The 14,241-nt window shown below is 43.5% G+C and overlaps 1 protein-coding gene across 4 annotated transcripts in view; it reads right to left on the minus strand.

Moving 5' to 3' along the window:
* MAP2K6 (mitogen-activated protein kinase kinase 6) overlaps positions 1-14,241 on the minus strand; it is a 109,466-nt gene that overhangs the window by 40,116 nt on the left and 55,109 nt on the right. Inside the window, exon 1 of one of the 4 annotated variants that reach the window (XM_045814583.2) lies at positions 4,150-4,469. The exons of 2 other annotated variants lie outside the window; for them this stretch is intronic. The gene's annotated coding sequence lies outside the window, so the exon portion shown is untranslated. Of the gene's footprint in view, positions 1-4,099; positions 4,119-4,149; positions 4,470-14,241 lie in introns of those variants that run through there. One more of the 4 variants, XM_087854182.1, reaches the window with a different exon arrangement.

Consider the following 14,241-nt stretch of genomic DNA (forward strand, 5'->3'; position numbering starts at 1 on the left):
GGCCGGAGACACAGAACCTGGTTGAATGACACAGTTAGAATACACCGTCTTCGGGGCGCCTGGGTGGCACAGCGGTTGAGCGTCTGCCTTCGGCTCAGGGCGTGATCCCGGCGTTATGGGATCGAGCCCCACATCAGGCTCCTCCGCTAGGAGCCTGCTTCTTCCTCTCCCACTCCCCCTGCTTGTGTTCCCTCTCTCGCTGGCTGTCTCTATCTCTGTCAAATAAATAAAATCTTAAAAAAAAAAAAAAAAAGAATACACCGTCTTCATTTCAAGTGCATTGAATCAAAAATCACAGACACATGCACCAAAATTCCATAATCCACTTACGTGCCCATCCCTGAAAGAGGAGCCCAGTAAGAGGCCAGGGGTGACTCTGATGAGGTTTTCCAGGCTGCAAGCAAGGCTCGCAGAAGAACACCACACACAGGGCATTCTTTGCTCCGCTCTGAAGACCACACTTCGGCAGAGAGAAGCAGCACTGAATAGACTCCACCCTCCCAAGTGCGGGTTACAGCAAACCTCTCCGAGTCTATTGTTCCCAGCAAAACACAACTTCACAAAGAAACAAGGAAAGTGGGTCCATTTGGACACCGAGGCGTGACGTTCATCGCTAACCAGACTTGGAAGAAAACACATCTATAAAGTAATTCTGGACAGTGCTGCCTTTTCCAGCCTTTCCATAAATGCCCCTTTCATGTCTTAAAAGAAAGAAAAACAATATGTGGTCAGTGTTCCAGCTGTGTTTATTTCAAAGCAATCTGTTCTCCCAGCAAGGCTGCCAACACCTGATGCTAACATTTAACACCACGTAAAAAAAAAATAAAAAAATAAGCGGGGCAAGCAATGTAAATAACACAACCACGTGCCCAAGTATGTGAAATGGCCATTTCCCCTGAGAGTCTAAAGCAAACACAAAAAATATATCCGAACACAGGCTCCGTGTTGGGTCCCATGCTAGTAACAACCTTCTCAGAAGGCGAGAATTCCCGTGTGCTCCTACAGACCTCGACCAGCTCTGCTCTCGTGTGGGTACGCTCTGCGGAGGGAAAGCCTCGTTGGCCGGAGCGAGCATCTGCAGGGCTCCATTACATCAGCCCCGCGCCCCACCCATGCTTGTTTCCTCTGAAAATGCAGCCCCACCACACACATATATTTGCAAAATTCATCTTAAACCAAAGCTGGGTCATTATAATCCTGGCTGGGAGCAAAATGGCACCGGAAAATCAAAACCTTGCCAAGAGTTAGCAAACACGGCCCAGGCCGCAGAAATGTTCGCTAGCGTTGACCATACCAAAAATGATGGGGTACACAAGACCTCTTGCTCAGTACCCACGCAGACAGGCGATGTACAAAGAGCGTCTCTCATGTGCCTTATTACATAAAACAGAAGACGGCACTGCTGTGCCAACCCAAACAGCAAGAGAATCCCACAGGGTCAAGAAGGTGGCATCATGAGGATATGCTGACGCCTAACTATTGGTCAGCTTGGCCAAGAGCTTGGGAGGGGCATGATGATGAGGGTTTATGATTATTGACACAGCTTTACAAAAGGATGGTATTGCTTCCAGGGCCAAACGTATTTTCAAATCTGTTTCTCAACGTGAATGGGATTTCCAGCCAAGTCACTGGCAACCTGGAGGCCTTGGCTGCCCTCTCCTTAATACTCGCATCTAGGCTGAAGTCCCAGGGGTAGCTGGCACCGAAATCAGGAGAGGAGTGTCATTAGACTTTATTAAATGGCGACGATCAGACGCAAAGCAACTCACGGAGCAGGGCCGAGGGAAGGGAGTGCAGGGAGGAAGCTGGCTTCGCCACAGCGATGGGACACAGATGCTCCCGTTCCCCCAAACCACTGGATCTCGCCCACCACTGAGACTCCAGCCAGCATGCCAACGTTCTGCAGAATTACATAAGATTTAGAGAAAGAAAACTGACGAGCTCATGTTAAAATGTGCAGTCATTTCGATTTCAAGGAGAGAGATGGATGTCCTGGGACCTTGCCTTTGTCTTTGTCTTGCCTCTGCCTTGAAGGCTCGAGCCCTCTTCTGGACAGGAACCCAAACTTCCATATCCAGCTCTTTAATCACACACCCTGTAGAACCCAACCAGACCTTCCAGAACACTCCTTATGGGTCATGGTCCACACCTCCGGCTTTCACATTCCAGCATCTCACACAGAAGAGCTCAGTGCACTTTACTGAGTCTCTGACATTTTAGTTTCAAATGTCCACTCCGTCTCTGTTGGTGGGGACGCAAAAAGGTGCAGCCACTCTGGGAGATGGTATGAAAGTTCCTCAAAAACCTAAAAATAGAACTACCCTACGATCCAGTAATTTGCACTACGGGTATTTCCCTAAAGAATACAAAAACACCCATTCGAAAGGATACATGCACCCCTGTGTTTATCACAGCATTATTTACAATAGCCTAATTATGGAAGCAGCCCAAGTGTCTATCAACAGATAAAAGGATAAAGAAGATGTGGCTTACATATACACACAATGGAATATGATTCCCCCACACGAAAGAATGAAATCTTGCCCTTTGTAACAACGTGGAGGGAGCTAGAGAGTATAATGCTAAGTGAAGTAAGTCGGAGATTTCCCTCATTTGTGGAATGTGAGAAACAAGACAAATGAACAAGGGGGAAAAGAAGAGAGAGAGAGGCACAAACCAAGAAACAGACTCTTAACTAAGAACAAACTGATGGTCACCGCAAGGAAGGTGGGTCGGCGGACGGGAAAAATAGGTGATGGGGATGAAAGAGGGCACCTGTCGCGATGAGCTCCGGGTAATGTATAAAATTGTCGAATCACAGCACTGCACACTCGAAACTAATATGACACTGTACGTTAACTATACTGGAATTAAAACTTTAAAACTCAGTAAGTAAAAAAACTAATCACTTAAGCCATTTTTTAAAAAATGTCCAATCTGTGTCAAACGGATCTTCACAACCGCCCTCCATTTACATTCCTCATACCGTGTCTCATAATCCCACATGACTTTATGGTCCCCTTTCTGTGTTTACTTCTGCATTGGTGATTTGTCTAGTATCTATCTTCCCAATGTAAGTTCCATTACGGCATCGATTCTGCTCAGTGCCTGCATGTCCTAAATAGTTGTTGACTGAATATTTGTTCTTTTCTCAACTGTTTTGAACATTCGTATTGAGCCCTTCAAAAAAAAGAAAAGAAAAGAAAAGAGAAACAGACTGGAGTAGAAATAGCACGAACTTAACCACCAATAGACCTCATTTTAAATCCCAGCTGTGGCCCTTATTAACACGGGGAGCTTGAAAACGTTTCTTAAACCCAGTTTCCGCACCTGCTGATGAGAGATGAGAAACTTGGGTCATTGAGAGGCTCATGTGGCATATGTGTGAAGACATCTAGCAGGGTCTCACATGTAACAGGTGCTCAATACATACTAGTTTCTTTTCTCCCTTCCATGTTTTGTGCTTCTATTTTTTAAAATAAGAGCTAAATAGAATGTTCCCTGTATGGGTAGCTTGTTTCTTCAGATGTCCTCCTCTGTTCTTCCTCTCTTATGTTATTTATGTTAAAATTACATTTTTCAAACATCTCATCAATTTGGAACCATATTCTCTTGCTTCTCACTGACGATGGGAACAATTTCGGCTTTCCAGACTCAAGATCTCTGGGAGGGAGGCCTCCGAATCCGTATCTTTCGTTATAAAGGGCTTTTTTTTTTTTTTTTTCTAGAGCAGTTTTTAGTTCACAGCAAAATTGAAGGGAAGGTACAGAGATTTCACCTATTCCCCCGGCCCCCACACATGCATAGCCTCCCTATCAACATCCCCCCCCCCCCCGGAGTGGTGCACTGGTTACAACTGATGAATTTACGGATGCATCATGGTCACCCCAAAGCCCATAGTTTACAACGGGCTTCACTCCCGGTGTTGTACATTCTATGGGTTTGGACAAACGTATACTGGCATATATGACATATACAGACATCTGTGGGTATCATTATAGCCTCACACGGAGCATTTTCACTGTCCTAAACCCCTCTGTGCTCTGCCTATTCATCCCTCCCTCTCCTCAACCCTTAGCAACCACTCATAGCTTTTTACCGTCTCCATAGTTTTGCCTTTTCCCGAACGTCATATAATTGGAATCATACCAACTGGCTTCTTTCACTTAGTGATATTCCTTTAAGGTTCTTCCATGTCTTTTCACAGCTTAATAGCAAATTTCTTTTTAGCATTGAGTAATATTCCATGGTCTGAATGTGCCACAGTTCATTAATCCGTTCATCTCCTGACAGGCATCCTGTTGCTTCCAAGTTTTGGCAACTATGAATAAAGCTCCTATAAACATCTGTGTGCAGGCAAAGTAACGTGTCTCCCTTTTCACCACTTCTTTCTTTATGACGACAAGGTCACTTTCCGCCCAGTTCCTGGTGTTTCCTCCCCCATCACCAATCAGTTCTTTGTGGCCGGGAGGAAATTCCAAATGAGGCCCCCCCACTGGGCTATCTCTATCTCTGAGCCGAAACTGTTAATAATTCACCAAAGCAGACACTGCAAGGAGAAAAAGGTCATCAAGCTACAGGTTCTGCTTTGAAAGGGTCAAGGGATAAGAAAAAACAGTTCCTGTAATATCAGAGTATATGTAACACACACGACAAATACCACATCATGAACACACAGGAGGTTCAAAGCAGAAGAGGGAAAAGAAAAAAAGAACGATCTCACAGGAGAAGTGGTATTTTAGGTGGTCCTTTGATCACTGGTAGAAGTTAAGGGTACATGAGGATTGATTGGACTCTTAGGTCTTCTTTTTCCCTATTTAAATGTTTCCATTATAATTTTTTTTTTAAATAATGGGTAGGATTTTGACCACCAGAAAATGGAAATACAACAGTGAGATTCCAAGCAGAGTAAGGATGAGCTCCCAGTGGTGGTGAGAAGGCACCGTCGTATATTCAAAGAAATTGTGAATTGTCTACTTTAGACAAAGTGAAGGATGGTGGTAGAGAGAAAGCCGAAACCATAGGTTAGAGCCAAAGGCTGAAGGACCGAAACTTTAAATTTTTAAATAACTTCATAATAATCTTTATAATTTCATATTTAAGAAGAGGAGTCCTCTGTGCTGTTCCGTTGAGGAGATCATGAGGAGGTCATGTCTGCACTTCAAAAAAAATCATGTAATGAGATGAATCTAATATCTGCAAAATATTCTGAAAGTGTGGACACACACACACACACACACACACACATACACACACACCCATACATACACACCTTGGCGTTTCAAGCTTCCAGGTGTTTGCTCATGTTTTCCCTGGAACTCTGTTATCACCTGTCTCTACTGGTCAACTGTAACACTCAGCTCAAGCACGTTCTCCTCCAGGGAGCCTTCCATAAAAACACACAGAATAAATGTTCCCCATCTGTGTGGTCGCAGTAGTCTGGACATATCTTTAATGGCTCCCTTCCTCAACTGATTGACTGAACCCATCTGCTCCCCCATGCCTTCCGCTGGACTGTGACCTCTTCAAAGCCATCCCCCATGTCACATCCATGCACCGGGCAAGCTCTACACCCAAGAAGTTAAGAGGCAGCGACCACAGCCATCTGACTGGTAAATAGGCTGCTTAAACTTACTTCATGGAAACAAAACCTGGAGGCTCTGGGAATTTACTGGATTAGAGGTGCAGAAGATCAGAAGATAAGCAGTAATAGTAATAGTAGTGGTGGTCACAGCAATCGCAGTAGTAATTTGGCTTTTCCTCACCTACATGAAATTAAGTGAAAGAGGAAAGTCAGGCCAATTGGGGTGGGCGGTGGGGAGAAGGCAGATAAGGAGTTCCAATGCAGACATGTGAAATACAAGATGTGGGGGCACCTGTGACAGAGTTCAGGCAGAGGAACGGAGCTAAAGGTAGAGGTGGGGGAGGAGGAAATACGCAGATCTGGGGGCGACAGAGAGTTGAATGAGAGGCAGGGAAACAAAAAGAGCAAGAGAAGGGAAGGCAGTCAAGGCAAGAACATTTTGACGGAATGAGACCTGCATGAACAATCAGCGAAACACACAAGGAATTGCTGGACGTGTCCAAGAGAAATCAGCCGGTGTGTTCCATCAACTCACCCTGAAATGGTCCTACTTTCAAGAATGAAAACACTCTGCGGACGACGCTTACAGCCTCATGGGTTCGAAGCTCTTTTTCTTTTTTTTTTTAGACCGCGTGGAGCTGAACTCTGTTTTGTCATGTTAACAATTTGATGCTGACTAAGTGTTCTTGAAAGAACCTAAAAGCAAATCACAGCCGGTGCCCTTTACTTGTGGTCTGGGCCCAGAGTGAAGGTAGGAGGCGGGCAGTGGTTAGGTGGGGAATCCCCGCTGTCTGCCTCATCTTCCTCATTTCTGTGCTGCTTCATTCACGAGTCTTTATCGAAAGGAAATGTAGTCATATGGGTGTTAAATAAAATACCACTTTATAATATGGCAACAGGTTGCTAAGAAATTTAGCGACGTGTTTGATCTTTTCAAAATGGTGGACTAAATTTTAGTTTAGATTTAAAATTAGCACTCCTATTTTAGAGATAAATACTGAAATGTCTCCAAATGAAATAATAGGATGGTAGGGTTTGTTCAAAAGAATATGGTGGAGGGGACTTGGGGGGGTGGAGATATAGATGAAATTAGATTAGCCGTGAGTTGGTAATTGTCAAAGTTGAGTGATGGACACATGGTGGCTCATTGTACCGTGCACCTTTGAATATGTTTGAAATTTTCCAAAATATAAAGATTTTTTAAATAGCTACTGAATTGCAGAAAACTCTCTTTTAATACTTAGAGAGACAGTGAGTAAGAAGGTTTAATTTTTATTTTTATGTTTTTTGGAGAAGTGGATTAACTTCCCCCCTGGTCCAAGGTCACACTTTTAAGAGCCCTGCAATCACCTCGCTTCTAGCCAAGGAAAACTACAGAGGAGTAACTCTGATTCAACCAAGTTGCATGAAGACTAAGACATGCAAAGAAATACACAGGCAGAGTTCTTCATCTCTATAACTCTTCTTAGTGTTACCAATGTAGAATCCATCCTGCCTCTCTCCCCATGTCACCCCATTTCTCCTGTTGAGCTGCATTCTACCATGATGCCATTGACCCATGAGGTAAGGTACACCTTAAAAAGAGGCCTCGGAAATTCATCTCTGTAAGGATGTGTTTCATTACCTTACATAATGCCCTTTTTATAAAGACTCTTAGGGAAAAAATGGGTGTCCTCAGTAATTAGAAGAGTTGGCTCCTCCTGTATAACTGATCAGTCTTTGTCTGTGGATGATGTGAATGTTTTTCTCTGTTTCCTTCCTTGGGTTGATGGCTAAAAAGCTTAGGGCCAAACTGGGACTCATATTCATATTCATGTCCAAGTAAGTATTTTTTGTTTGTGGCTTTACTAACACTTTTTTATGGAACATCTTAAATACATGAGAAAGTAAACAAGACAGTTATAATCAATCCACATGAACCCATTCCCCAGCCTCAACAAATATCAACCTATGGCCAGTTCTGTTTCATCTATAGCCACCCCATCTCCCAGACATCAAATCATTTCATCCATAAATATTTCATCATATATCTCCAAAAGAAATGGACTATTTTTTAGAAAAAGATTTTATTTATTTATTTGAGAGAGAGAGAGAGAGCATGAGTAGGAGGACGGGAAACAGCAGAGGGAGAGAGAGAGAATCTCAAGTAGACTCCATGCTGAGTCCAGAGCCTGACATGGGGCTCGATCCCACGACCCTGAGATCATGACCTGAGCTGAAACCAAGAGTTCTTCATCTCTATAACTCTTCTCAGTTAGACACTCAACTAACTGAGACACCAAGCCTCCGAAATTGACTATTTAAAAAAAAAATCATAACCACAACAGCATTATTACATGTAAACAAATACGTAACTTCTTAATATCTACTCAGTGTTCAAAATTCTAATGGGCTCATAAATATCTCAAACATTTTTAAATTGTAAGGTGTCTGAATCGGGATCAAAATTAGGTCTATGTTTTATGATTGCTTGATACAGTTTCCTGTATCTCTCTTTATCTATGAGCTCTCTCTCCATTTCTTACTGTGCGCCCCTCCCTCTGCATGAAATTGTTCTGTCGAAGAAATCTGGTCATTTATTCTATGAAGTTTCCCACTGGATTCTGCCAATTGTATCCCCTATTGGTACACACACTCCTCTGTGAGTTAGAGCTTGATCAGATTCCAACCTGACTTCTTTGCTTGGCAAGACTCCCTCACAGGTGGTCTCATTTACTTTTTATCCATGTTAAATTGCTGCATTATATGCTCCTCATGAACCATCTTCAACTCTTGATGGAAAACGGAAGAAATAAATAACCCCTCAACAACACCTGGTATTCAACAAAAATTTTCATCTTTGTCAATTTGATAAGTAAACAAGAGTACTTTACTGTTTTTAATCACATTTTTAAAATATTTAATAAAGCTGAGTATTTATATATGTCTACTGATACCTGTATTTTTCTATGAACTGCCTGTTCAAAATAGTTGCTCATTTTTATATTGTTGTTGCTGTTATTATTATTATTATTATTATTATTATTATTATTTCTCTTATTTGTAAGAGAAAACATGACCCCTTCAGTAGTTTGTGTTGCAACATACATACACACACACACACACACACACACACTTGGTGTTATTTCCCTTTTGGATTACACAAAATTAAAAAATTTTTACATTCCTTTATGGCCTCTGTATTTTTATAAAGCAGGAACATCATTTCCTCTTCCCCAAATGGCTAGATAGTTGTCCCAATACCACCTGTTAATCTGTCCATTTGTTCCTCCATTAATTTGATACACTTTTTTTTTTTTAAGAGTGAGAGCATGCACAAGGGCAGGGAAGGACAGAGGAAGGGAGAGAGAAAGAATTCCAAGCAGGCTCCACACCCAGCACGGAGCCAGACATGGGAATTGACCCCAGGACCCTGAGATCAGGACCTGAGCCGAAATCAAGAGTCAGACACTTCACCAACTGAGCCAGCCAGGTTCCGCATACACCTTTTTACTGTGTATACCTCTTATATAAGTTCACTGGTTTTCCATATCAAAAAATAATTAAGTATGACAGCTACTGCAGACATCTTCACTTGATCCTGACTTTAAGAAAACTCTTTCAGGGGGCGCCTGGGTGGCACAGCGGTTAAGCGTCTGCCTTCGGCTCAGAGCGTGATCCCGGCGTTCTGGGATCGAGCCCCACATCAGGCTCCTCTGCTAGGAGCCTGCTTCTTCCTCTCCCACTCCCCCTGCTTGTGTTCCCTCTCTCACTGGCTATCTCTGTCAAATAAATAAAAATAAAATCTTAAAAAAAAAAAAAAAAAAAAAAAACTCTTTCAGGGGCTCCCGGCCAGCTCAGTCAGTGGAGCATGTGACTCTTGATCCCACACTGGGCATGAAGCGTTCTTAAAATAAAATTTTAAAAATTTATAAAACAAGAAAAAGAAAACTTTCTAGCCTTCCACCTTAAAAGAATTATGCTGGGTTTAGATTCAGTTTGGGAGAAGAAGTATATAACTATTCGCATCTAATGAGTGAAGTAGGCTAATAATGGCTCCCAAGATGTGCCCACATCCTAATCCTTGGCACCTGTGACTGTTACCATAGTAACATTTTGTAGATGTGATTAAATTAAGGATCTCGAGATAAGGAGATTATCCTGGATTATCCAGCTGGGCCCTACATGCCATCAGAAGTGCCCTTAGGACAAAGATGAAAGGGGAGGTTAGACTCACCCAGAGAATGTGCAGGCAGAGCCTGGAGTAGAGGAACCACAGTCTGAGGGGTGCCGAGGAATGTGACAGCTCCCTGAAGCTACATGAGGCAAGGAAAGGATCGTCTCGCAGAGTCGCTGGAGGGGGCCTGGCCTGCCCACACCTTGATTTCAGACTTTGGCCTTCAGAAGGGTGACAGAATAGATTTCTATTGTTTTAAGCAACCAAGTTTGCACTAATCGTTACAGCAGCGACAAGAAACTAATACAGTGAATTATTAGAAATGGACACGGAGGGGCACCTGTGTGGTTCAGTCGATTGGGCGTCGGATTCTTCGTTTCGGCTCAGGTCCTGATCTCGGCTCAGGTCCTACTCTCAGGGTCCTAGGATTGAGCCCCACATCGGGCTCTGCGCTGAGCATGAAGTCGGCTTAAGATTCTCTCTCCTTTCCCTCTGCTCCCCCTTCTTATACTCATTCTCTCTCTCTCTCTCAAATAAGATTTTTTTAAAAAAGAAAGAAATGGATACTGAATTTTATCAAATTATCTCTCAAAATGTATCCAGTGTCTCTCCCACCATACCCACGCTACCACACTCCCGACCAAACATATTTCTCACTTTTCCCTTTTTCCTTTCTTTTATCCCTTCATTTTCACTCCCTTCATTTCCTTCTCAGCTGCATCTGCTACTGACCTTCCCAAGCAACCTGTGATCCTACAATGCCACTGGTGATAGAAACACCTAGAAGGTCTTAACTTGACGAGAAAAGGGGCAACACAAGCAACATTGAGAAACTGCAAACTAGAAGAAATGGGTATGGGTAGATGGGGCCGTCTGTCTCCTCGGTGGCTGCCTTTCACTAGAACAAAGAAGATGTAGATACTGACTTCCTTCCAGTTCTTTCTAACTCAATGACATCTCAGAGGAAGACTAAGAAATGCAGCTCTTTCCCCAGGCCTGTGGCACATTCTGGAATCCCTTATGTCCCCTGCCAACAAGAAACAAGACGGTAAAGAAAGCATGGGCAAAGCATTATCAAAAAACTATGGCAGGATCCTTCACCTTGACACTCCAGTCCTCCAGCCTGGAAAAGTTCAGTATAGGGGCGCCTGGGTGGCACAGCGGTTAAGTGTCTGCCTTCGGCTCAGGGCGTGATCCCGGCGTTATGGGATCGAGCCCCACATCAGGCTCCTCCGCTGTGAGCCTGCTTCTTCCTCTCCCACTCCCCCTGCTTGTGTTCCCTCTCTCGCTGGCTGTCTCTATCTCTGTCAAATAAATAAATAAAATCTTAAAAAAAAAAAAAAAAGTTCAGTATAACCCTCTGCACCACGGCCGTTTCTGCAATATCTAGTCACCTTTCCAGGGAGGCTGGATGGTCCTGAGAGTCATGTTTTGCGAACCACAGCCTGGCAAAGACTGGGGTGGGCTCTGCCTTTTGGTCTCCCTGTACTCTCGTGGCTTTGTGCATCTCCCACTGGGGACACTCCAGGTGAGAGGTTCATAACAGTCAACTAAAAAACAAAGACCAAGAGCTTTGAGAAAACCACAACACTTAAATGTGATTTTCTGAGAAAAGAATGCTAATTTACAAAAGCAAACAACTTAATTTCAAAGCAGAGTTTTTTTATGCAAATCTACTCATACTTCAATCCTAAATATTTCAGGTCCTGAGGACCCTGAAGGGAAAATTCCACAGTTCTATAGAAAGACTTAGGCCCTCCCGTTTTTTTTACTCCTGGATAAACCATTGTCACCGTAATTAACAAGTATTGCTTCAGGCCCTGCTGTAAGTCAGGCTGTCAAAGTTCTCTAGTCTTGGGTAATAAGCCTAGAAATTGTTCCAGGCAGTCACCTTGAAACATGTAAATCAGTTAATCTCCAAGACTCAGCACCCAAAAAAAAGTATATAAATTCCTCACTGCACCAGGGGAACATTCTACCTACCTATGTTATCAGAAATGTGAGTCAAACGTGTAAATTAAATATGCTCTGTGGGGGCACCTGGGTGGCTCAGTGGGCTGAGTGTCTGCCTTCGGCCCAGGTCATGATCTCAGGGTCCTAGCATCCGGCCCCGCATCCTGCTTCCTGCTCAGTGGGGAATCTGCTTCTCTCTCTCTCTCTCTCTCTCCTTCTCCCTCTGCCCTTCCCCCTGCTTGTACTCATGCACTCTCTCTCTCAAATAAATAAAATCTTTAAAAAGAAAAATAAATGAATGAATACGCTCTGTGATGTCTCATACACACTGTTACCTATGCAAATTCCCTAAGCTGGCTTTAATGGCTTACCAAAACGATGACGAGATGATTTTAAATGATCCCTGGATACACTAATTTTATAAAACTTTAACTCAGAGATTCTTACTGGATTGACTTCAGCTGAATACTATTGATGGCAATTCTCACAAGCCTTTATTATTGGAAAGCAGCGAGAAGGACTGGGGGAGGGGCCTGTCCCACCAAGTTATATAGGGTTGGTTGGAAAACAACTCCACATGACCCTGTAAAAAGGAGGGTGAACGGGCAGGGTCCAAGCACGGCACTCATTAGCTGTAAAACCTTGAGAAGGGATTCATCCAAACCTCAACATTAAGACGGGAGTATCAGTATCGACCTTGGTGGAAACATGAGCGAAGCAATGTATACAGCGTCAGTGGATAAAAACGTGTTGGATAAACGGACGCTGGAAATTGCCAGGTCAAGCTACGCTGCTGTTTTTGGCAGGTGCTTCCTTATTAACAAGTAGCTGCTCGTGAGAATAATAAAAGCAATGAATACTTATTGAGAAGTTATTACACGCAAGGCATGGGGCTCCGCTTCGCACATAAACTCTTAATGTAATGATCAGGACAGCTGCGTGGGCTAAATATTACTTCCTCCATTTCAAGGCCCCTGTCCAGATACATGGAGCTTTACAGACGTGAGCAGTCAGCTTTCCCATGTAATATGACAGTATTCAGTCCTTCGATTGCAGTTACTTCTCATCAGAGGTCTATTCCCACTAGCTCTTGGCGGGATTATTGCTGACCCGTGTCCAGGCTACATATAAAATCTGGGACCCAGAAGTAAAAGGTCTGGGTTAAATCCTCCGTGCAGACTTTCTACTCCTGTGCCCCAAGATAACAAACGCAGGTTATAAAGCTGTTTACTGGGAATTACTGTGACATGACCTAAGATCTATCAGGAGATAAAACTCAGCTGAAAAGCTATATCACCATGAACTTTGTCCAGGATATTTCACTGAACCTTTCCGGACTTTCGTTCCCCTGATTCTGAGATGGAAAACATTCCATCGATAAAACTAGCTGATTTTCTCCTTAAATCATATCTGGAGGAGCACGCCACCAGTTTCATCCATGATGTCATCAAGTTTTCTACTGTGTGACAGCTCTGTGGTATGTTTGTAAACTAGCTCCCCCTTCCCTAAGGGGCTTCTGATAAAACTGATAAGCCTATCTCCTCCCTGACATAAATTACTCCAGCAGGAGGGTAATGGTCAAGTGACTGTTTGAAACTGGTCGCTATGGCTCCTGTTTGCAAAATGCTGTCTTGGAGACACATGGCCTGTGCGGTGACACTCCCCTCTCAATACAAAAAAAAAATGGGGGTGTGCTCTTTTAGTCCATTAATGGATTCCTCGATTGGCTCATCCTGATGGTAATCTCAGCCTGATGTTTCTCCCACTTTACCGGAAGACTCACCAGTCCTGGGCTGGACTAAACACTCAAGGTCACTGAGACCCTTAAATCTGACTATAATGCCAGGAGCCTTAACACTCAAAATAAAATAAACGCACAAAACTGAATACATCCCAACGACTATCTTGGGGGCATTTTCTGTGAAGGAAGAACTCCTGGGGTGCCTGGGTGGCTCAGATGGTTAAGTGCCTGCCTTTGGCTCAGGTCATGATCTCAGGGTCCTGGGATCGAGCCCCATGTTGGGCTCCCAATTCAGTGGGGAGTCTGCTTCTCCTTCTTCCTCTGCCCCTCACCCCGCTTGTGCTGTTTCTCTCTCTCTCAAATGAATAAACAAAATCCTAAAAAAAAAAAAAAAAAAAAAAAAAAAAAGAACAACAACAACTACTCCTGGCTTACTTACTAAGGTAAGGATCATACTTTTTCTCCAGAAAACTGCCCCTTCCTCCAGTGCCTAACAAATAAACCAACCAGCTAACGAGGGCTTACACCAAAGCACATTCTCACTACATCTGGCCAGATGTACCCAGAATTAGAGCCCACTTGGGACTGTTGGGTCTCTAGCAAAATGCCTGGGAAAATCATTCGGAAAATCCGCTTCCCACCTTGCTGAAACCTCATCTCTCTCTCCCATCCCTAACTGCTCTAGGTAGGAGATACCCTAGACTTCATGCTAGCACAGGCTCCCAACTTTGTAACCTCAATCTCTCCATCAAAAGGACACATCAGTGAAAACAGGAAAATACACAGAGATTGCAAAAAAAGTTAACT

Source organism: Ursus americanus, chromosome 23 (assembly GCF_024610735.1).
Source record: "Ursus americanus isolate L20-20 chromosome 23, mUrsAme1.1.p, whole genome shotgun sequence".
Taxonomy (NCBI): Eukaryota; Metazoa; Chordata; class Mammalia; order Carnivora; family Ursidae; genus Ursus; species Ursus americanus.